We start from the raw sequence: 23,539 nt of genomic DNA, 5'->3' as shown, positions 1-23,539 counted from the left end.
TTGTTGCACATATCTTGGTCATATTGCAACAAGAATACCAAACAGCAGCATGCCCACTAAAACACAAACCTGATCTGGAGGGTTTGCTGCATCAGTATGTAGTAACTTGCTACAGATTTCTTACCTGTGTGGTGTGCAGTGGGTGGAACCATATGGTCCTATGTTATAGAGATACTGATGGGAGTCTTTTGGTATTTTAGACACTATTTAAAAAATCGCTACAGGGGCAAGGATGCTTTTAATATCAGTATCCAAAAAGAAACAGAACAAGCAAAACTATTTCAAGAACATTTGTGAAAGAAATCTGAATTTGCAAGATGTTTCTTGGTCTGAATGCTACCCCTTCACACATTGCTTGCCCATCTCTAATTTTGTAATCCATGTTCCTCCCGCTCCAGCCATTTCTTGGCAGCACTCTTGTTGGCAGGATGCTGTTGCCAAGGGAGACAGAATGGATGTGCAGCTGGCTTTTCTTTCATCTGCACTTAGTGCTGCAGATACTATTGATGTGACCGTACAACCTTTGACTACTAAGACCTACTGTCAATGTCATATGACTTTATGAAGAGTTTTGACAATTGCATAACTAGCCATACTGCATGTTGGAAAGCTAAAATGGGACCTTGTCAAAGAAGGGATTTACTTGGTGTCACAAATGCTGACTCAGTCAAGGGTATCAATTTCATTTATAGCAATAAGAGGGGGACAAAAGGATTTAAAACTATTTTAAGGTGTCTCCTCCAAAATAAAAGGCAAATACAGTGCCTACACATATTTGGATGAGATAACTATCAAGCAGAGAAAGGAACTGTTTAGGGTGTTACATTAAGGGTATACATAAAGGAACAATGGATGAAACTAGGAAAAGGTAAAAATTAGACTATTTCTAATGATGAGATCTAGCAGACTGTGAAATAGTCTCTAGTTGGAAGCAGTGGAAATCTCATTTCTTGAGACATTTTAAAACCAGACTCTACAAAGCATCAGAAAACATGCTATAGAGAGAACAATATTTCATTGGCACAAGGTGAAAACTAGATGACATCAGAAATCTTTTTCAGATCTAACTTCTGCAAGACGTACTTACTCAGAATTCCCATTGATATTCCTGGGAGTTTGGGCTCAATGAGGATTGTAAAATCAAGCACAGTGATATTAATTCTTGGCTAGTTTGCACAGCATGAGAGCCATATCTTGCATAGTTAATTTACCTTGACTTATGTCATAGAAAAAGTGGTTCCTTTATAGACTGTTACTTCAGTGTGGTGTCTCTCTCTCTTTTTTACAACCAGCAATGATTATTTTATTTGCCTGTAATATTTCTCCCTCCAGCTTTGTTTGAAACCCATGAACTAAACATGATGGGAACAAATCTCCAGGGAGATTCCTGCTTTCATTAGATCTATAAAAATGGGTTTGCACATAAGGAGAGGACTCTACCTGATGGGGTCCTGAAGTGGAGATTAGGAAAGAGGAGTTCTAGCAAGAAATTCCTCAAAGAGGAAGCAATTAGAAGTATTGGAACTTGAATGCTATCAGTCTTTGTTACTTCTGAGCCCCATACAACCTTGGCATTTATCTTCATGTGACATCATGGGGAGAATGGAGCTCTCTCATGTGAAGGTTCTGGAGAAATATCCTCTCTCTACAACGATGCTTCCAAACACGGTCTGAAAGATGTGATGCCACCCCAAGGCAGCAGGTTTAAGGCAGGCATTTTGTTACCCACTAATCCTTCTGTTAGTAAGATTGGTGTCATTTTTTCCATACCATTCCTGGAAAGTCAGCGCTTATATACTACAGTGGCAGGTGCTATGGAAACATCAGTTCCTTAGTTAGAAGTGATACTAGGATTACAGACACATTGACTCTGCTTCTACAGGCCTTTCATGTGTTTCAGTGATTTCATCCCTTTCACAGGCAGTAATTTAGGGAAATTCACTACACTAGAATTCAAAGCCCAGGTTAGTCAGGGAATCTAATGCTGCAGCTGGAGTTAGAGAGGAACTGGACAGTTTCGTAACTAGTAATAACATTTGTAGAAGATCAAATCTCATGCTTCACAACATCAGCTGATCACTGCAGAGATAAAGAAAGTTTTTCATCCCATTAAGGGAATGGCTAGGTACAGATATATGAATTTGTGCCCTACTTTGAAGTCAGATATTGAACTATAAGGAATGATGGTCTGATCTGGTATGGTAAATCCTATGTTCTTGTAAGTGAGGTTACAGCTAGACCTCAGCTGGACACAACACACAATTTCTGTTAATGAGGGAAGAACCTGGCACCTAGTACTTAATTCAATACTGATATGATTCATTGCTTGATTAATTCAATTCAGTAGTCAATGACATGGAAGACAGTGTACAGGTACTTCATATAACTGCCTGATCCAGTGATACAGTTTATCATATTGGTAATTTATGTCTCCATTTGAGTGTGTATGGCATTACATACCGACTGCAATGTATTGAATTCCATATGGGGGCGTTAGTTTTATGCGCACATTTCTTTTAATTTAACAAGCAGTGTCTGGGTGGTGTTTCTGAATGTTATTTTGAATAGTCTCAGGCCTCAGTTTCCCCCTCACACCGCAGAAGCACCTGGTGCATACAGAATACCATTTACACCCACTGACTGCTATGGAAATAGTTTCCCCAAAGCAGAACTGACTAAAAATAGTTCCAAGGAAAAGTTTTGTAAGTTGTTTCCTATCTAGTTTGTGGCACTAGGTAGACACGTGTAGCTACAAAGAACAGATACATGCATAGATGCAGCAAAGCACTTTAACACCATGCATAACTTTAAGCCTGAAAGTAGTCCTGTTGACTGCTTGTTTCAATGGTCTGCTTGTGTGCATAAAGTTACACACCTCGAATCATACAAACACAGAGCTGGAAGGGACGTTGGCAGGACCAAGGAAATCTAGATCACCCCAGACAGGTTTCTTAAAAACATCCAGTGATGGGGATTTCACAGCCTCCCTTGGAAGCCTGCTCCAGAATTTAACTACTCTTATAGTTAGAAAGGTTTTCCTAATATCTAACCTACATTTCCCTTGCTGCAGATTAAGTCCATTACTTCTTGTCCTATCTCCAGGGGGCATGGAGAACAATTAATTGATCACCGTCCTCTATATAACAGCCTTTAACATATATGAAAACTGTTACCAGCCCCTCCCCCGCCCCCAATCTCCTTTTCTCAAGACTAAACATGCCCAGTTGGTTTTTTTTAACCTTTCATCATAGGTCAGGTTTCTTGTTGCTCTCCTCTGGCCTCTCTTTAATTTGTCCACATCCTTCCTGAAGTCTAGGACCCAGAAATCGACACAGTATTTCCGTTGAGGCCTCATCAGTGCCAAGCACAGTGAGACAGTTACCTCCCATGTCTTAGATACAACATTCCTGTTAATATACCCCAGAATAACTAGCCTTTTTTGCAACTCAATCACACTGCTGACTCATTCCGTTTGTGATCCACTGTAACCCCCAGATCCTCTTCAGCAGTACCGTCACCTAGCCAGTTATTCCCCATTATGTAGTTGTGCGTTTGATTTTTCCTTCCTAAGTGTAGTACTACGCACTTGTCTTTATTGAATTTCTTGTTGATTTCAGCTTGGTGTCATCCACAAATTTAAGAGCAATCTATACTCTCCTCTCTGTTATCCCAGTATCAGAGGGGTAGCCATGTTAGTCAGGATCTGTAAAAGCAGCAAAGAGTCCTGTGGCACCTTATAGACTAACGGACGTATTGGAGCATGAGCTTTCGTGGGTGAATACCAGTCTATTATCCCAGTCATTAATGAAACTATTGAACAGCACCGAACCCAGGACTGACCCCTGTGGGATCCCATTAGGTATGCCCTCCCAGTTTCACAGTGAACCATTGATAACTCCTCTTTAGTACAGTCTTTCAATCAGTTGTGCACCCACCAAATAGTAATTTAATTTAAATCACATTTCCCTAGTTTGCTTATGAGAATGTCAGGTGGCCTTACTAAAAAAAGCCTTAATAATATCAAGTGCTTTGTTGGGTTGGGGTCAGACTGTCATATTAGCCGTGGCAAAGGTTAACATCTCAAAGTCATCCCCCTGGGGCAAGAGCAGGCACGTCCCTTACCTCATTCTGGAGGCGGGCACAACCCTGTGGTCTGGTTCTAGGGTGCAGCACTCCAGCTGTGTCATTTAAGAAGTCTGCCCCCTCACAGGGGATGTAAAGCATTCCCAATGAAAGCAACCTACTTCCCCAGCCCCCTTCCTAGAGCAAGGGAGAGGGAAGCAGTCACGGGTCCCAGTTCTCACTCTTCAGTGTGAGTAAAGATAAGGGATTAATCCTAGGGGATTTCAACAAAGAGACCCAGCCCAGCCCATCTTTCTCTGCAGAGGGCTCACGCAGGCAGTGCTTGCAAGCCATAGGTCAGTTGGTGCCACAGGCCCCCGCCCCCCAGCCTGAGAGCCCTGCCTCTGCTTGCTTCTGAGTGCTACCCTTACTGCATGGAGTTCCTCCCACTGAAAGCCCGCCTCCGGGCCTGACAAGTTTCCCAGGAGCTATGGACTGGGGCTGAGGGAAACCCTAGGAATACCTTAACGCTTGCATTCCTTACTCTTGGTAAAATACCTGAGAGTGTTGCCTGAATAGAAGAGCTAAACCATTCCCTTATATATGTAGGAGACAGAAATCACTTCACCCATCTCTGGAACGCAGTCACTTCTGCAGTTTCTTGAAAGGTGTTAGATTGACAGCCCTAAAAACCCTCTGATTATTCAGTCTGAGTCCGTCCCCATCAGATCTCGTTGGGACATTGGCTGAGTGCTGCTTCAAAGGAAATGTACCACTTTGCTCCACCACAACTATTTCCTGAGGCAGTCTGGGTTTTCCCCTTAAAATACAGATCCTCAAAGGTTTTAGGCTCATAACTTCCATTGAAATCAACCAAAATTAGGCGCCTAAATATCTCTGAGGATCTGGGCCAAATGTCAAAGTGTCTGCGCTACACACTTTTACTCTTTTGTTCCTAGCCCTATGCTCTGATTACTGTATTGCAGTGTGCTATTGATTTCTCCATTGAAATCATTAAAATGTCAGCTAGGTACCTGCACCATCAGCTGCAGTTAGCTTAAACGGCTGCCCCAATGGAGCGTAGCAGAAAGGAGACAACTCTACCAGCGGCCCCCTCAACATGTGTTCAAGCGCTGGCTCACAGAGAGGAATTTAGATCCCCTTCCCTGACCCACAAACAGGGCCAGCTCTGGCTTTTTTGCCACCCCAAGGAAAAAAAAAGGGCGGGGGGGCGGAGCGGCAGAGCAGGGGGGAAAAAATGGTGCGGCTGGAGCAGCAAAGCTGGGGGAGGAACAATTACACGGCGCGGCTGGAGCGGCAAAGCGGGGGAGGGCGGGGAGACAAAACAAAAACGGCACGGCCGGCAAAGCGGGGGAAAAAAACAAAACAAAAAAACCCTACAGGGCGGCCGGAGCCAGGGTGCAGGGGACTCCATGTGCTGCAGAGTGCGCGCCCGGTCTAGTGGAGGGGAGGGAGAGGGAGCGGGGAGGGGGGGAAGAGAAGAGGGGCGGCCAGCGCTTCAGCGGGGAGCTCACCCCGCGGCCCCGACCGCCACGTTGCCTGCCGGGAGGGCTCTGCGCTGCTCCGGTCGGCGGGGAGGGAAGGACACGGGCTGCCCTGCTGAGTTTGCTGCAGGGAGCTCCCCTCCTCCGCGCCGCCCCCCCCCTACAGGGCGGCCAGAGCAGCGAAAAAAAATAAAAATAAAAAAGTGGCCGTGCTGCCCTAGGTTTGGGCGGATGCCGCCCCGTAGAATCTGCCGCCCCAAGTACGAGCTTGCTCGGCTGATGCCCGGAGCCGGCCCTGCCACAAACAGGACTTTGTAAACTCCTGTGATTTTTTTTAAAAATATGATGTAAGTGCAAAACTACAAGCATGCATTTGGGAAGATTGTTTCATGGCTGAAACAGTTAGTAAAAATGTCTGTGTTGCTCTTCTACTAGCTTTCCTTGCTTTAGATTTTATTGTGTTCAAAGAATAACCTTGACACTAGAGCACAGGGGAGCTAATGACAAAGTATAAACTCTGTGTTGAAGCATTTTGAACCAATTACAAATAACATCACTCTGTGTTCTCATCGGACATACAATATGCTTGCATTTTAGAAGAGCTGTATGGCAATCAAATGTTACATTCCCTCAAATGTAATAGTAATGCTGACATAAGTGTCTTGTTGCCACACTTTCACTTATCACATTTTCTCCTCTCTCTCTCTCTCTCTCTCTCTCTTTTTTAAGCATCTTCAGCTGTCATTGTACCATAACAGTGAAATTATTCACACTGTAAGTGCAATACAGAAAGCCAATTCTGTTTAGAGACAGAACACTAGGCATGACACATCACTGCAACAGCTGCAGGAGAACATTAGTCTTTGCATTAACATTGACTATGGTGGCAAAGTGAATATATTAGCAATAGCCACTTCCTTACCCCTATTAAAGGTCAAGGTATAGAAAGGGGGGTGGGGGGGATATAAATGAGCACTATGCAGCAAACATAACTTTAAGATAAAGTGGCCTGTTTTAACCCAAATCAATATGAGTGGTTGGAAAGGGGTGGGCTAGGATGGAATAAAATAAAGAAAAACTTGCTCAAGAGACCAATTCTGGTCCCAGTGAAGCCAACGCCAAAAAAACCCCAACCCCTTTCAAGACAAATTCTGGCCTCATTAACACTGGCATAAATACATAACTCCACTGAAGTCAATATGTAAGTACCTTCATGGGGAGAGACTGCTAGGTACTAAAGGGCTCTTCAGTCTAGTTGAGAAAGGCATAACAATGGTTAGAAGCTGACACCAGGCAAATTCAGATTAGAAATAAGGCACAATTTTTAACCACTGGCACAAATTACCAAAGGAATTGGTGGAGTTTCCATCTCTTGATGTCTTTAAATCATGACTGGGTGCTCTTCTGCAAGTTTAGTCAGGCATAAATTATTGGGCTCAATACTGGGGTAACTGGGTGAAATTTAATGGCCTGTGATACACTGTGACCCAGGGAGCTCTTGGTGCCATGTGGCAGAGGACAAAGGGGTGCATGAGTTACAAGATTCCCTTGGGTCTGGTATCTACGTATTAGTTTGCCAATGAGTGTCATGAAAGGTCAATACCAAAAGCCTGTGTCCCACTGGTCATCATAATTGCGAGATGTATGTATGGATAACGTGTGAAGAATTATGTATATATCCCCCCAAAAACATGTTTTTAAGGTCTCTGAGTTGGGGCCGGTCACCAGAACTTGTTAAACAAGTTTCTTTCAGGCAAAAGATGTTTATCTGTCTGTCTACATATAAATTGAGTGCACCACGGGCTTCCATTTACAGTCTGAGCAAAATGCTAATCAAGTGAGTGCAAAGTTTCCAGGAGAGACCCTAGACAGGAAAACACAAGCAGTGGGGGTTATCCTGTTTACAAGTGCAGACAATGGATTTTTGAATTGTAACTGGGGATACAGAGGATAACGCTGAATCCTTCACTTAGGAAGTAAGCTGACCGTGGATTTGCTTCATGAAAAAAGGCTCACAGCCAGCCAGGCTGTTAAATGCTAGGAGAAGAACTTTGGGTAAGATAAACTTCGTAGACAGGAGGGAATCTTGTTAGTTAAGTCTAGGCTCTAGAATATGTGTGTTATGATTTAATTTTATATGCAACTCTTTGTTTCAAGTGATAGCAAATAGAACTACTGAACTCTCTGTTCTTTGTTAAACTTATACTTACTTTTTTTATAAACAAATTGAAGTGCTGGGTGTTACACTGTAGAACACAGCTCTGCTTAACTGAGAAGCTCCGGTGTGTTGCCCCTTTGGGAACAGAGGATCTGGGAATTCTGTGCGGGTCTGGTGGATCAAGGGCTGGGCACTCCAGGAGACACTTGTAGGAGTCGGGTTGGAGTGTACCTATTGCTAACTTGTAGAGGGACTGCAAGTCTTGCGTAGACTGAGAGGGGAATGCTTGTGCTGCTTGTAGCTGGTGGAGGTAGGGAGCTGACTACTGGCAGGCACGGACAAGGCTTCTTCACACAAAGACAAGTGGTAGCGAGGTGTCTCAAAACCCCAGGTACCCTCAGGAAGTGTCAATCATCCCTTCTTGCCTCAAACTCTATGGCCCAGATCCACAAAGGGACTCAGGCGCCTAAATCTCAAGTTTAGGTGCTTAAGTCCCAGTTTTGGCTCCTCTGTGATCCACAAAACTTTTGCCAAATCTGGTAGTCACCTAAACTCAATCAGCACCTACGTTTTCAGGGTAGAAGTTCCCTAGGTCTATGTTTCTGCCTCTGAGCATGTGCACAGCTGCCTCCCTTTAGGTGTCCAGATGCCTATCTCCCAGCCAAGTCCTAGAGCAATTCACGAACCAGGGAAAGATAGGCGTTCAGCTGCCTAAGTTGTGTGCAGGCCCAATCTGGTAGGCATGCTCAGAGGCTGCCTACCAGATCGGGTCCCATTCAAAATCTGCCTGGTGGAAGAGGTGTGGGTAGTGGTGCCCACCTTATAACTTTTAGCCCAGTAGTTAGAGCACTTGCCTGAGATGTGGGAGACCCAGGTTCAACTGGATGCATAAACAGAAGACTCTAAAGTAGTAGAGAGGTTATTTTTCCTCTGTGCCCACTGCTGGAATACCATGCCCAGTTCTGGTGTCCACAGTTCAAGAAGGATGTTGATAAATTGGAGATGGAGAAGAGCCACGAAAATGATGAAAGGATTAGAAAACCTGCCTTACAGTGACAGACTCAAGGAGCTCAATCTAGTTATTTTATCAAAGAAAAAGTTACGTCTATACGTCTATAAGTACCTATTTAGAGAACAAATATTTATTAATGGGCTCTTCAGACTCGCAGATAAAGGTATAACACAATCCATTGGCTGGAAGTTGAAGCCAGACAAATTCAGACTGGAAATAAGGTGTAAATTTTTATCTGCCTGGGGAAACAACCATTGGAACAATTTCCCAAGTGTTGTGGTGGTTTCTCCATCACTGGCAATTTTTAACCCAAGCTTGGATGTGTTTCTGAAAGATCTGCGCTAGGCATTATGTGGGGGAAGTTCACAAGAGGTCAGACTAGATGATCACTGTGGTCCCTTCTGGCCTTGGAATCTATGACTCCCCCACTCTCTGTCAGAGGGACAGAAGGATTTAAACAGCGGTCTTCCACCTCTGAGAACAGTACTCTCACTGCCAAGGACTGGGATATTCTGCTGTGGGGTTCCCTTAATCTCTCATGTTGAAGCTGTTCTGTGGTGGACAAGTAATGAAAGAGTGATTGGAGCAGGGGGACTGGACCCAGAGTCTCCCACCTCTGAGGAGGGTGCCCTAACCACTGACCTACAGAGTCCTGTTCTCTCATTTTCTCTCTCAGTGGCCCAACAGCTGTTCCATGGTGGGTAAATACTTAATCATTGGGACAGAAGAAGAGAAAGAGAAGGACTCTGTAGCCTGGTGGTTAGGGCACCACCTAGGAGGTGGGAGTCCAGGACCCAGTCCCCCTGCTCCAATCACTTTCATTATTTATCCACACTGGAATAGCTTCAACAGGACAGATGGAGAGAGTTCCATATCAGAATATCCCATAGCTCAGTGGTTAGAGCACTCCACTGAGAGGTGGGAGACCCATGTTAAAATCTTCTCTCTCCCTCAGGCAGAGAGGGGAGTGTGACGAAGTGGGAATGTTCTTAATGTTTTCTCTGAGTGCTGTGTGGGTGCCTCAGTTTCCCCTATGCATTTCTCGAGTGTCTAGGGGTGTGTGATTGTTGCAGAGCCCTAGGGAGCCAGTGTGATGCTGTCTGCACAGAGAATGGCCGACACCCTGTCTCCTGGCAACTGATGGCCTGGGCCCCTCCTCTGCAAAGGTGCCAACTGAAGGTGTTGGAGAACAGAGATCAGGTGACCTCCTGGCCCGGGAAGGAGACAAAGGGAGCGGAGCAGCTGGAGAGTTTTCAGTTTGGAGCTGGCTGGGAAAATGAAGGGGAGCCCAGACAGGACCTGACTGAGGGGGTCCTGTTGTCTGTACCTGCAAGACCTGTCTTGGACTGTGTTCCTGTCATCTAAATAAACCTTCTGTTTTACTGGCTGGCTGAGAGTCATGGTGAATCGCAGGAAGCCAGGGGTGCAGAGCCTTGTCTCCCCCAAACTCCGTGACAGGGGGAATTAATTGAGGCTGGGTCCCCCACATCCCAGGTGAGTGCTCTAACCACGAGGCTAAAAGTTATAATGTGGGCACCCCCACCTCCTCCTCTGGCCATTTTGTGTGGAGCGAGGCAGGTGCTTAACTCAATGTCTCAAGAAGTGGCTTAGGCATCTAAGAAGCCTGACTCCAGGCAGCTGGTTCCTATTCATGCATCGCTAAGCAGTGACAGGCACTTTACTGCAGCCCAGACTTCGGGCCTGACTCTGGGAAAGGCATGGAGCTTAGCACACATCCCTGTCACCGGCATCTCCCACGGTGTGAGAGATGTAGCTTATGTGGCCCTGCGCCTAGTCTGCTGGCTTTTGTGGATCTATGCTATGGTGCCTCTATCCCATGCATCGTCTAGGAAGCCCAGACACCTAAATCAACTTTGTGGATCACAGTGTTATTCCTCTGATCTTTTCAGATGCCTAAAAGGTAGGTGCTGTGACACTTAGTGTTGCAATATCTAGGTCCCTTCCTGAATCCCACCCTATGAATCTATGAGTGTTGTAGCTAAGGTCAAAATCTAGCCCACTGTTTTCAACAGGATCTGAATTTGGCCCTAAATATTTTAACTTCTTAAATAAAGGTTTTGCGACCCTGATTCAGTCAGTTACTTAAGCAAGTGAAGAGTCTCAGTCACGTCAATGGAACTATACATGTGCTTAAAGCCTTACATGTGATTCCCGAAGGTGGGCCCGGTTGGGGCATTGTGAGTGGAAAGGGAACAGTGTAACTACTTCCTTATAGACAAACTACCAATGGTGTCTGGTGTTATATGTAACACATTCCTCATGCAGATACGTCTCTTTCCTATTCTGCTTCTGGTGTTTTGGTTTATTTACTGTACATTTATTCAAAGTTTCCCTGTTGGGAGCTGTTCCTGCACATTCGCTCACTGTCAGTTACATTGCCAGAAGCACAGCAGCACCTACTGCGACGTTTCTATCGCATTACAATTATTTCCTTATGGTGACCTTGGGTCTGAGATATTTGTCAGCTGGGAAATAAAACATAAAGAGGAAAAAACTGAAACAGGAACACTAGGTAGTGATTTGTCCCCAACGAGACGCTGCAGTTTGCACATGAGAGTTACTGATGAACACTGTATACTTACTTACACCATAAACCATCCCTTGCTAGAGGCCCCATGTGAAATTATGCCTCTGTATAAATGAATGCTTTCTGTGAATAGTGTTTTATTGTACGGCCAGAAGAGGAGACTCATCATCAAGGGCCTTTGCACAATTCAGTTCCATATGCTGATAATTATGAAAAAATACATTTGGCAAGACAGAAGTGTCTCATTTCATTGGCAGTAGCCCAGGACCTTTTTACAGAGTCTCCAACTGTATAGGTTATTAGTTTCCTTGAGTCAAATTCAGCCTTGGTGTAAGCAGGCAATTGAAGGTTTCTGTTTTCACCAGGGCTCAGTTTGGGCCAATTGGGTTTTTCAGAGCGTATCTTGAAAAATCATCTGCTGAGCATGCATGTGTCAAAGGCAGTAACTGATTTGCCAAGCTATATGGCACGCACCATGTAGTGGAAAACAAGATCCAGCCTCATTCTTTTACTTTAGAGCAGATTAGCTAACCTAATTTGTTTCTCAACCACTTATCCCTGTAATATCTTTTTATGTGTGGAATCTTTCAATCATATTACAAAATATATATGGCAGAGTTTACTAGTTGTGTGAAAGCTATAGTTAATATTACCTATAGTTAAAGTGGTGGCTAAGATTATGACTTCCATAATAACCCTGTGTTTTCAACAGACTCACAACTGTCATGATAATGGTGTGAGCTGAAACTTGACATGGTTGCACTCAGTCCAGATGTGGTATGTCAGGAGGATTTGGGGGTGGAGAAGGAGGAATGTAAGGAAAATTCATTCAGCCATTTCTGAGTCAGAGAAAGTGTTTAAGATCTTTTTGTGCACAAAAACAGTTGAACAAAAACATTCTAGATGTGATATCTCTGCCAAGTGCAGTTAAAGAACCTGATCCAACTAAAAACATTTCTATGAATTATTTTTAAAATTTAAATGAAAACAGTTGACGGATGAAGGTATGAAATTAAACATTACCCTGCAGTCCAAACACATGACCTTCTGCTAGTGCATGAGAGTCTGGAAGTGAAACTTTTATTAATGGAAAACCAGATTCTTCACTGCCTTACAGTTCCTTTAGACGGTTTTAAACAAAGCCCATGGATGCAGTCACCAGGGAAAATTCCCCTGGTGTAAGGGAATTCTCCAGATAAGGTAGAGCTATCTTAACAGCTCAATGCCACACTGAGTCAGACCACCTGATGCCCAGTGTGTGCCAGAGATGTGGCTGGGGGGAAAGAGTGTAGCTGGAGGGGGTTGCGCTCCAGCAGTTCTTGGTTGCTGAAACAGCCCCTTGGGACAATAAGCAGCCAAGTGTAAGATAGAGCAGCTCTGACAGGGAAATCAATGACTTCTCACCAGTGAGAGATGTGCACAGATGGGCACAACCGTTTGGCAGCTCTGAACGGGCGCTACACTGCACCATTCCTTGTTGCTAGAGAGCTAGGGGATAGCCAGAGCTGCTCTTTTGCTGTTTGACATGTTTATGTAAAAACTCTTACTTTGTTCTAACTTGTGCTCCAGGATAAAGGCTTGGAGAGAAAAAGGTTTCACCATAAGACTGTGGATTGTGTGTCTGGTGCACTCAAGTGTGGCTGACACAGCATAGATTTGTCTGGGTTGCTCCCAGTGGCACAGCAGCTACACCAATTGTGCAAGACACTACCCCCCCCTTCCATGCATGACCAGTTATGGGGATGAGGGAGGGAATAGTCTTGCTCCATTCAGCCTGCTAGTGTCTGGGGGTCATTTTGGAAGAATCCTATAGAATTTCCTAGGGATGAAACCAATAGGGATCTATCGACATTATTCTTTAAAACATGTAGTATTTAAAACCTACTTATATCCTTGCTATAACATTTTAAAATTGCCCTATGGAATTCTATAGAGGAATACAATTACACCTCTACCCTGATATAATGGGAGCCAAAAAATCTTACCGCGTTATAGGTGAAACCGCGTTATATTGAACTTGCTTTGATCCACTGGAGTGTGCAGCCCTGCCTCCCGGGGCGCGGCTTTACCGCGTTATATCTGAGTTCGCGTTATATCGGGGTAGAGGTGTATTAAATACTAGGGGATGGCTTGAAAAACTCATAGAAAAATTACCATTTTCTTTTAAATTCTGTTGGACAAAACAGAAAAGGAAGTGTAGAGAGGAAGCAGGGTCTGTATCCTCCAGTAGCATGTGGCATTACAAACAGGTAGGAGGCTCAGATTCATAGACTCAGATTCCAATGCCAGAAGAGACCACTGTGATCACCTAGTCTGACCTCCTGTATAACACAGGCCATAGAACTTCCTCCAGATATTTCCTAGAGCAGATCCTTTAGAAGAACTGTTGTCAGTGATGGAGACTCCACCCTGACCCTAGGTAAGTTGTTCCAATGCTTTTTTACTCTGACTGTGGAATATTTATGCTTTATTTCCAGTCTGAATTTGTCTAGCTTCAACTTCCAGCCCTTAGATTGTGTTATACCTTCTTCGCTAGACTGAAGAGCCCATTACTAAATATTTGTTCTCCAAGTAGGTACTTATAGACTGTAACAGGTCACCTCTTATCTCTCTCTTTGTTAAAATAAGTAGATTAAGCTGCTTGAATCTATCACTATAAAACAGGTTTTCTAATCCTTTAATCATTCTCATGGCTCTTCTCGCTCTCCAATTTATCAACATCCTTTTTGAACTGTGGACACTAGAACTGGACACAGTATTCCAGCAGTGGGCACTTGTCTCTGCTCCTTCTGGAGATTCTCCTGTTCATGCATCCAAGGACTGCATTAGCCCTTTTGGCCACAATGTTGAACTGGCATCTCATTTGTCCCTCCATCCCCAAGGGATGGTGGAGTGAGCAGCCCCAGTGTAGTCTTTTTGGTTTTAGTTGCTGGTCTAGGTAACCCACTCTACCACCTTACCACCAGTCCTTTTAAACAATGAATCAAATCCTCAGCAGGAGTAAGTCAGTCTGTGCAACTGAAATTAATGGAGCAGTGCAAATTTTGACCAGCTGAGGAGCTGGCTCAAGTATTTGGAAAGTTGCAAAGCCAAGTGCTCCATAACATCTGTACAACACATTTAAAGCCAGAATTGAAGAGCAATAATTTTAATGGTGGAAAATCGTGAGTGCAATAACTGTGGCATAATTCATTAACAGGAGCATGTCAACATGTGCTCTTCCTACCCCCCTACTCCTAACAAAGTGCTGTTGAGTGAACAGCCTTATAAAAACACACTGATTACCATGAATGACTGGGGCTGGGTAGGAAATGCTGGATAATGTTTTTGTGTTTTGGGGGGGGGAAATAACCAATCATAATCTGCATTTTAAAAAAATGCATCACCCACTCATTTGTAGGAATGGATATAATCAGTCCTGACTTTCAGAAGAGAGGAGTTATTAATGGCACTTATGCCAACCAGTTCTTCAAGTTTAACCTTGGCATCTGCCTGAGGACTTAGCATTTATGTCCCTTCCAGTGATGTGTGTGAGATTATTCTGAAGATGTTTCTTGCCCAAAGAAGAAATCAATTAATTTTTTTAAAAGCACATTACAATTAAAGCTTTGGGGAACTTGGTTGGGCCTTGTGGCGGTGGTGGTGGTTTTTGTTTCTACTTACATTTCATTTCCATTCATTAATTTTTCATTACATAAATTAGAAAAATTTTGAGGAAGAATGCAGTGCATGACTTAGCTTCATCCAGATTCACCTCCCATTAGAGTCAATAGGAGTTTTAGTTTGTCAGAACTTAGCAATGCTAGTGACACTGGTTGGAATAAGAGATAATGTTCTATGGACTGGAACAAAACATGCTGAGAATGGATAAGTAGTCTGAAATATCCATGCTATATGAGTATTCTCCAGTCTCATAAATCCTGGAGAAGAATGAGCTAGATAATTGCTGCTGCTCTCACTATTTTATTAGCTCTAAGATAAGCTGCATGATTGACTCTTTGCTAGATTCTATTGCAGACCTCCAGGCAAAATTGTCTCATATGTACATATAGCAAAATACCATAAACAAAATACCTGGATCATTGAGCTCATGAAGGCTAAATACCTTTATAAGTATTCCTGTCCATGCCAAGTAAAGCCAAAAATTATACCCATGCTTCATCCTAAACACACCCACACAGAGTGACCGAGGGTCAATTCAAGCACAGATATACAACATCTGAATAATGTAAAGCACCTGATTGAAATGCACAGAAGGTAAAATAATTCAGAACGGGTTGGCTAAAAATCTAGGCTGACATATTCTGACCTTTATTCACCCCGGAATGAAAAACAAGAGAGAAAAAGCACACTGACTGAGGGCCAAACTGCTGCATTTAGCCACTGGCACAGAAAGCAGCACCACATTGTCTTGGGGAGGGATTGCACCTTAGGGGGGCTTCTTGTAATGAGTCTAGCATTAGTATGAAGCTTCTTTTCTCTTTATCTGTTATTCATTTTAAGTTTGTATGGTCCAGTATATGACAATCAGCAACTGGACAATTTTGGATTCTGAAGATCTGACATGAACACCAGGAGTTTTAACATATCCTTTTTTCTTGATCTTTTACTTGCAGTTACTACACGATGAATCTTGGACCAAACAACTGATTTCCAGATGAAGGAGCGTATTGCTGAAGATTGCCATACTAATATCCCCAGGGCATCTGGAATTTTATTCAAGTCCACAGCTTGACTGAAACCACAATATCCATTAAATCAGGAGTGTTACTACACAATCAGAGTCCAGATCCAGTCCCATCTGACATATTCAGATTATGAAGAATCTAAGCTTGTGGTTGTTTTTCTTTTGTTTAAAAATAAATTTCTGGCCCCCATCCTTCATTAACCTCACTAGGGTGTTAACTCTAAAGGACACTATCATGTAAACATTATTTAATTGCTGATTACTGTGGCAAAAGGAATGGGGAAGGTGGTGAGAGTGACGCCCACGGGTAGTGGGAATTGCTGTAAGGAAGGAACTGAAGAGAGAAGGGCATAGGAGGGACATAAAGACTGGGAAGAGGGAGAGAAACAGAGAAAGGAGGATGGGAAAGGAAGAAAAATAAAAGGCAAAAATAGCAGGGTGAGTATATTTTCTCACTGAGCGATGATGAATGCAACACAAAAGTACTAAATAAATAACGATAACATTTATTTACTATCCAAGGGCCACATTCTGCTTCTGATCCTTGTGCAAACCTGCCATTGACATTGTTGAGATATCTGCTGTGAAAATAGACTGTATTCTTAAATTTATACTCCAACCTACAGACCACAATGAAAAATAGAATTTGGCTTTCTCCACAGAATGAAATTGACACGCTCTGTTCTCTGCCTCTGTTTAATATGTTGGGGGAAAAAAACAAATATCCTAATAAATATGTACAAAACATGCCAAGACAAATCCTGCTCTCACCATGGAGTTTTCATGTGGTTGCACTGGTGTATTTCAGAACAGAACTTGGCCTTGGACTTTAAATGTTCATAACTCTGAAAATACTGAATTGATTTTCTTCAGATGTGAATTGTTTACTGCATTATCAGGGACTATAAAACGAGCTGTGTTTAAATGTCCTAGCATCAGCTCTTTTTGAGCTACGTAAGCACAAACATTTCAGTCAGAACACGTAAGCAAAGTGGATTTCTTTGCAGGCCCACATAATTTAAAAACAGCCAAACTAATTTTGCTGAGACCAGGGGTGGCCAGCCTGTGGCTCTGGAGCCACATGTGGCTCTTCAGAAGTTAATATGCAGCTCCTTGTATAGGTACTGACTCCAGGGTTGGAGCTACAGACATCAACTTTCCAATGGGCCAGGGGGTGCTCACTGCTCAATCCCTGGCTCTGCCACAGGCCCTGCCCCCAATCCACCCCTTCCGCCCCCTTCCCCTGAGTCCCGTGCCCTCACTTCCCTGTCCCCCCTCCCAGAGCCTCGTGCACACCACGAAACAGCTGATCAGGAGGTGCGGGGAGGGAGGGGGAGACGTTGATCGGCGGGGCTGCCAGTGGGTGGGAGGCACTGAGAGCAGGGGAATGATGACGTATTACTGTGGCTCTTTGGCAATGTACATTGGTAAATTCTGGCTCCTTCTTAGGCTCACGTTGGCCACCCCTGGATGAGACTTTCCAAAATATTCCTCTCAAGGCTGAGGCCAAGCATGGAAACTACACATCCCAAATGTAATTTGTTTGAGGAAGTTACGAGCAACCAAAAAGTGCGGGTGAGACTGGAAACTGTAACTCAACCTTAACTGTAGACAACCATTGTTATTTTCCCAGGTCAAGTCAGCAGTTCCCAAGTCCGGGTCATGGAAATAACTTTAGCAGGTCCTGCATGTCCATGATTGGAACTGTGGTTTTCTTCTTTCCTATATCAGCCGTGTTGACTCTTCTCTTTAGAAAATCAGGGGACACCTTGGCAGTTTTTATCTACTTGGTACATTGGTCAGTCAAGCATTCTACCTAGCTGACTGTAGGGAATGTCTGTTAGATCTCAGCCAGATCATCCCAGTCTACTGCCAGATGCTGCAGTTCTTATCTTTCATAGTCAGTCTCACAGGCCAGACCACAATCAAAATTACTCTGCTGCTGTTATAGAATTTGTCCATTGGTTCTCCTTATTATAATTATGTAACATTTTTACTGCAGTGGCATCTTCAGGCCTCAGATAGATCAAGGACCCATTGAGCTAGGCACAAACATATAGGCCCTGATTCTGCTGTCCATTCCCAGTCAGTAAAGAGCATAAGCACGTGCTTAACTCTCAGTACATGTTTTAATCCCATTACTTCAATAGGAATTAAGCAAGTGCTGAAAAACTTTGCTGAATTGGAGCCATAGTACATGACAGTCTCTACTCCAGAAGCTTACAGCTGAAGGCCCTGATTTAGCCAGAGACTTAAGCATGGGCCTAACTTTATGCCTGTGAGTTGCTTTAAGTACCTTATTGGAATGGGGCCCTAAAAAGCGACAAGTGGATGAGACAAACAGTCAAGAGTGGATGAGGCAGAAAAAGGGTATTCTAGCCATATGTGAAAAACAATGTCCTTTCATTTGTAGACAATTTGGAATTCAAAATTTATCAGCCAGCTCTATTTAGCACTGGGTAGCTATGTGCGCATCCTTAGCCAATCAGAGGCAGTGATCACAACACGTCACCTATGCAGTTTCCAGCACTGTTTTCTTGACCTTACAAGGGGCACCGTGGAGGTTCACTGTGTGCTCATCTTATAGAAAGCCAGGGGACAAGAACTCTTGAGCAGACCCTTCTGGCAAACCGAGGAAAGAAACTGAAGTGCTCTAGCGGAAGACACCACACTGAGTTTAACTCACTAGGAAGAGGGGACAGCAGCCATGCAGCAGCATGACGTGTTTGATGGTGGAGGTGGGGAAGCACAAGGGTAAGAAAATGGAGGTGGCCAAAGGGCTTCCCAAGAAAAAATCTGCCATTTTTGAAGCCTGTTTCTAAAACAAGAAGTGGGAGATGATTTGTGTGCTATCAGGAGGACTCAACAGCAGTTTTATCCTTACAATGATCTTTTGAGAATGATTAGTTCATAATGTGGACTAAGTGTATAGATGTTACACTCAGTAATGCAACTACAGTGCATTGAAATCAACTGGGTGGCATAACTGAGAGCAAAATCCAGCCCATTATATTTTTGCTGTATTGAAATATTAACTGTAATAGCAATGTTGTTCCATTTTAAAAATGGATTACTGGGCATGCATATTTATGGGGCTGTGCTCCCTGAGGTGCATGCACAGAACTCCCATTTAGGCTAATGGGGCTAATACAAGAGCACTGACAGGTAGAGAGACAAATTAATAAGGCGATTTAGCATGCAGGCTTTCAGTGAACATAGAGCACTTTCATTTAAAAATATAATAATGCTATTTATAAAGCAACCAGCAACAGGCCCTTCAGAGCAAAGTAGGCTAATTCCATTATAAAAACTTTATACATGCTGAAAATAAAAATATAATGTAATAATACCAACAAACAGAAGAGAAAGATTGGGGGACCTGCTTAGTGATTAGGGGGAAGGGAAAGGTCATCTTTTAAAATGAAAGTCTTCTGCTATGTTTCTAAAGTGGGGATAGTAGAACAGATGGACATTAAGGGAAAGTGAGGTCATCATGGGCTAATGGGGCACCACTAGCTGGCTTAAGATGTACAAGGGATGGACAAATTTCAGAAGGCAACTGCCCATCAGAACTGTATAATCTGTCCTAGCAGAGAAGACACAGAACTTGGTTATAATGAATAAATGCAAAGATAACTGTTTATTAAGGCTCTGACTCTGTGGGCCTTTCTGGCTCTCCAGCTCCTAGACTGTCTAACACAGACCCTGCTGCTTAGTGTCCCCACACCAAGTCTCCCTAAGTCCTGGCCTGGATTCGGCAGGCATGGCATGCTGACTGCAATACAAAGACAAGGCTCAGGAATGAGGTCTTCAATACAGTGAGAGCAGACACCATCCAGGGCTGATGATGTTTATTTCGGGAGCTGTTACCTGCCTGATATTTAATGGGTCCATGATCTATACACACCAAACCTCAATGTAAGCAGAGACACAATCCGTTGCAACAGTGCATTGTTGTGTTAAATAAGGAGCTGTTGTGAACTACTGGGTTAGTACATAATTTGGATATTGTTATTCTTTTCGTTTTATAAAAATAAGGAAATCCAGCCACAAAAAGATTGCATGTGAAGCAGCAATAATGGTTTGACAACAGGCCACAAAAGCCCTGAAATGATATTTTGGCAGAAAATGAAGCTGACGCATGCCATAGCTGGACCTTTGATGCGTCGTGGAAGAAACCTTTCACCCCCGGCTTGCAAAGCCTGCCGAAGGGTCAACCACAACTCAAGAGAATGAAGGGACTACACCTGTCGTGTGCCCATGGGGTCCCGTCCTGCCCCCTTCCACTCTGGGCTGAGGATGCAGTTAGTGCAGTCTCCCTGTGCATTGAGCTATTCAGGAGGTCTGTGACCGTGGCTTAAACAGCTGGACACATTACAGCATGCCACAAATGAACCTTGTCAGGCAAATGGCAAATTTTAAATTTTTTTATAATAATAATAAAAATAAATCAAAACATTTGAGGCCAAATTTCACCCACCACTTGCATCCCTACAGACCATCCAAACTGTAGTGATTTCAGTGGGATGTGGATGGGTTATAGGTGAAGGCAAATTACCCACTTCACTTTCACATCTTATGACAGTTTAATGTAAACAGGAAATACTAAAAGACCTGCACAGTCAACATCTTTGAACAGCTACCTAACTCCCAGAAACCATCATGTGTAAAGGTGCTAGGACACAACAGTATGACAGCCACCACTACTCTGGTTCTCTTTCAGTGGCTGTTCCGCTAATCTTGAAGCATAGAATCACCCTGCAAGTGACTGATAGCTGGGATGTAAATTGAACACCAAGGGAGGGGGGGGGAAGGGAGCGTGTGTGCGCACGCTGGGGGATGTTGATGCATCGCAATCACTGTAGACTAGGAAATATTAAAATTAATCCTGTGTATCATGACTGCACATTCACTATACTTTTCCACATATCAAATCCATAAGTTTGTCTCCTGAGCCAGTGGTTGATTTAGTATCCAGCAAATAACTGATGATGTATTACCTCTCTTGTAATGGATTAGCTAGTTCAACCGTACTTGCCTTTGATGTGATGGAATAAATGACAGCAGTTTTACTAATGCATGCTTCTCCCCCCCCCCCCCCCCAAATCAAATAAGGCAAAAAGATGTCCCTTAACATTTAAACCCATACAAGAATGTAATACATATAGACAGCAAATGAGTATAATGTTACATGCCATAAAATGTAAGTAGCTTTCTGGTTTGATAGAACGTTGATGTGAGGTACAGGGAGGCTATTTTACAGATGACAGAGGTAATAAATCTAGGGTTTGCCTGCAGCCTCGGACTCAACTGGAAATGCATTAGCTGATGCAAATATTTTTGAAACATGGTGCATGTATATTACAAAGGGTCTCCACTACTGAGCTGACCGGGCTCCAAGCTATGTTGGTGGTGTTACAGCTTTGCCAGTCAAAGAATGATCATATTAGTCATTTTTCAATTCAAAACTGCAAATGGGAATAGATCACAACAGCAGCATCACTATCTCCACTTCTGATTCACGGAAAGGCAATCACTTGTTGACTTCTTTCCTCTGGGCAAAAGGAAGTGTCCAAGTTGTGTACACAGTGGCCCAAACATCCAGCTGCTTTGCTACTGAGCCTGAGTTGTGCCAGGATGGTACACGAGCAAAATGAGACGTAAAGTTGGCACCACAGTTTGAGTTGCACTGAGAGTAGCTTTTGCGTGGCCCAGGAACCAGAATCCAGTATTAACTGATATATATAAAACCCCACATCTCGTGTGTGCCCTCAGTATTGTCATGTTGTAACTGTGGTATTCCACTTGGGGTAGCAGTAACCAGATGGCACATTGTCAGAAAACTGATTATGGTCCAGGAGTGTCGGTTGTATTATTTAGGGAGCAGTAGTTGTAGGTGGACACCCTGTCAGAGGAGCCACGCACCACTGCAAACCAATGTGGGGCATGGTGGGACTTGGACCTGTGCATAGCGTATGCTGGTTCCACAATACGATGCTCAGAGGTAGAAGGCTGCCAAGAATGAAGCAGCCAGTGATTTATATGGGACTGTGGGATGGAAGGAGTGGTTATACAGGACAGTAGAGAGGGGCTCTTTTATATAATATAATCAAACAATTTAAAAGATTCAGGGTTTGGTAAGGGAAATGTGTAGAAGGTTAGGGCCTTATCCAAAGCCCACTACAGTCAACAGAAAGACTCACAGTGGCTTCAGCTCAGGCCTTCAATCTGGCTCTTATTTTATAAAAAACATGTTTTACTCTTTTTCTAGTATAACCCCTGTCTATCCTTGCATGGTACCTATGGTCCCAAGCGACCATTTTCATCAGCAAGGACAACAAATTATACAGAGTATTCGGGTAACTGTTCAACTGTACTGACCCAGCAGGTTGTATCAGGGCAGACTGAATCCTGCAGTGGGGGGTGGGAGGGATTCAGTTCAGAATTTTGATATTTATTCTGACAGCTTCACTGTCTGTACTTCTGCCATTTTTTCTCCACAGAGGCTTTCCTCGTGAATGCTGACTAGAATCTTTCCCTTCTGCCACTTTGAGGTGAATGGTGCAGAACGGTGCACAGGAATGGGGAGCTCTGCTGTACCGGGAAAGACTGAGATATGATACGTTCATCACATTAGCCACCTTCATGCCCCTGTGGGTGCTTGTCTCAGACCCAGAAGAGCGATACCAATACAGCCCTATTGGCCGGTGCCAAAAATGTTCTACTGAAGTTTCATGCAGGGCTGTGGGAAATTTTGTAGTCTGATACTGATCAATGTCCTTCAACTACCACTGAAGTCAATGACACTTGCAAGCACTCAGTACCTCTGTCCCTCTCAGGACAGGTCCTTTGCATACACAGCATGCAGAACTTGCAGGGTTTAGTGCTGTTATTCTGCACCTTTTGAAATGTGCTTACTGTATTTTCCGGCGTATAAGGCGACTGGGCGTATAAGACGACCCCCTAATTTTCCAGTTAAAACATACGTTTTGGCCTATACTCGCCGTATAAGACTACCCCCCCTTCCAAGGCAACACCATTTAATAACATCAGATTTGATTTAAATAATTTTAATTAAAATGGTTTTGACTTACCGGTACTTAAAATCCTTCAAAATCTTCATCATGTTCATCCTCTGACATCATAAGTTCATCAATGACATCTTGTGGTACATTTGTAAGACAGTCATCATATGGATCTAATTCCGAATCAGATGGTGTGGCTTCAGCTTCGGCTTCCCCTTCATCTTGCCACAAGAAGTTGTCCTCCATACCATCCAAAGAATTTGATATGCCACACTTCTTGAAAGACTTGATTACTGTTTCTGCATCAATATCATTCCAGGCTTTTATGACAAAGTTACACAAAACATCCAATTGTGGCGCACGCATGTTTCCTCCTTTTGTGAATGACTTTTCGCTGCTAACCATCCACTCATTCCACTGTTCTCGAATGCGATCTTTAAATGACTTGTTTAGGCACACATCCAGTGGCTGTACCAATGATATCAATCCTGCAGGAATAACTGCCGCATCTGTGTTTATTCTTGCCAGCCTTTTCTTTGTGC

The 23,539-nt window shown here is 43.6% G+C and overlaps 1 protein-coding gene and 1 long non-coding RNA gene across 6 annotated transcripts in view; one reads left to right on the top strand and one right to left on the bottom strand.

The window, feature by feature from the left end:
- TMEM108 (transmembrane protein 108) overlaps positions 1–23,539 on the bottom strand; it is a 239,179-nt gene that overhangs the window by 31,929 nt on the left and 183,711 nt on the right. The window lies entirely within an intron of this gene.
- LOC120399483 lies at positions 7,553–16,059 on the top strand. The gene is made up of 2 exons (XR_005595189.1): positions 7,553–7,622; positions 15,902–16,059. It is a non-coding gene; the product is annotated as an uncharacterized LOC120399483 (long non-coding RNA).

Source organism: Mauremys reevesii, linkage group 2 (assembly GCF_016161935.1).
Source record: "Mauremys reevesii isolate NIE-2019 linkage group 2, ASM1616193v1, whole genome shotgun sequence".
Lineage (NCBI taxonomy): Eukaryota > Metazoa > Chordata > Testudines > Geoemydidae > Mauremys > Mauremys reevesii.
Note: the sequence above shows the minus strand (reverse complement) of the source record. Positions and strands in the feature narration are given on the sequence as shown.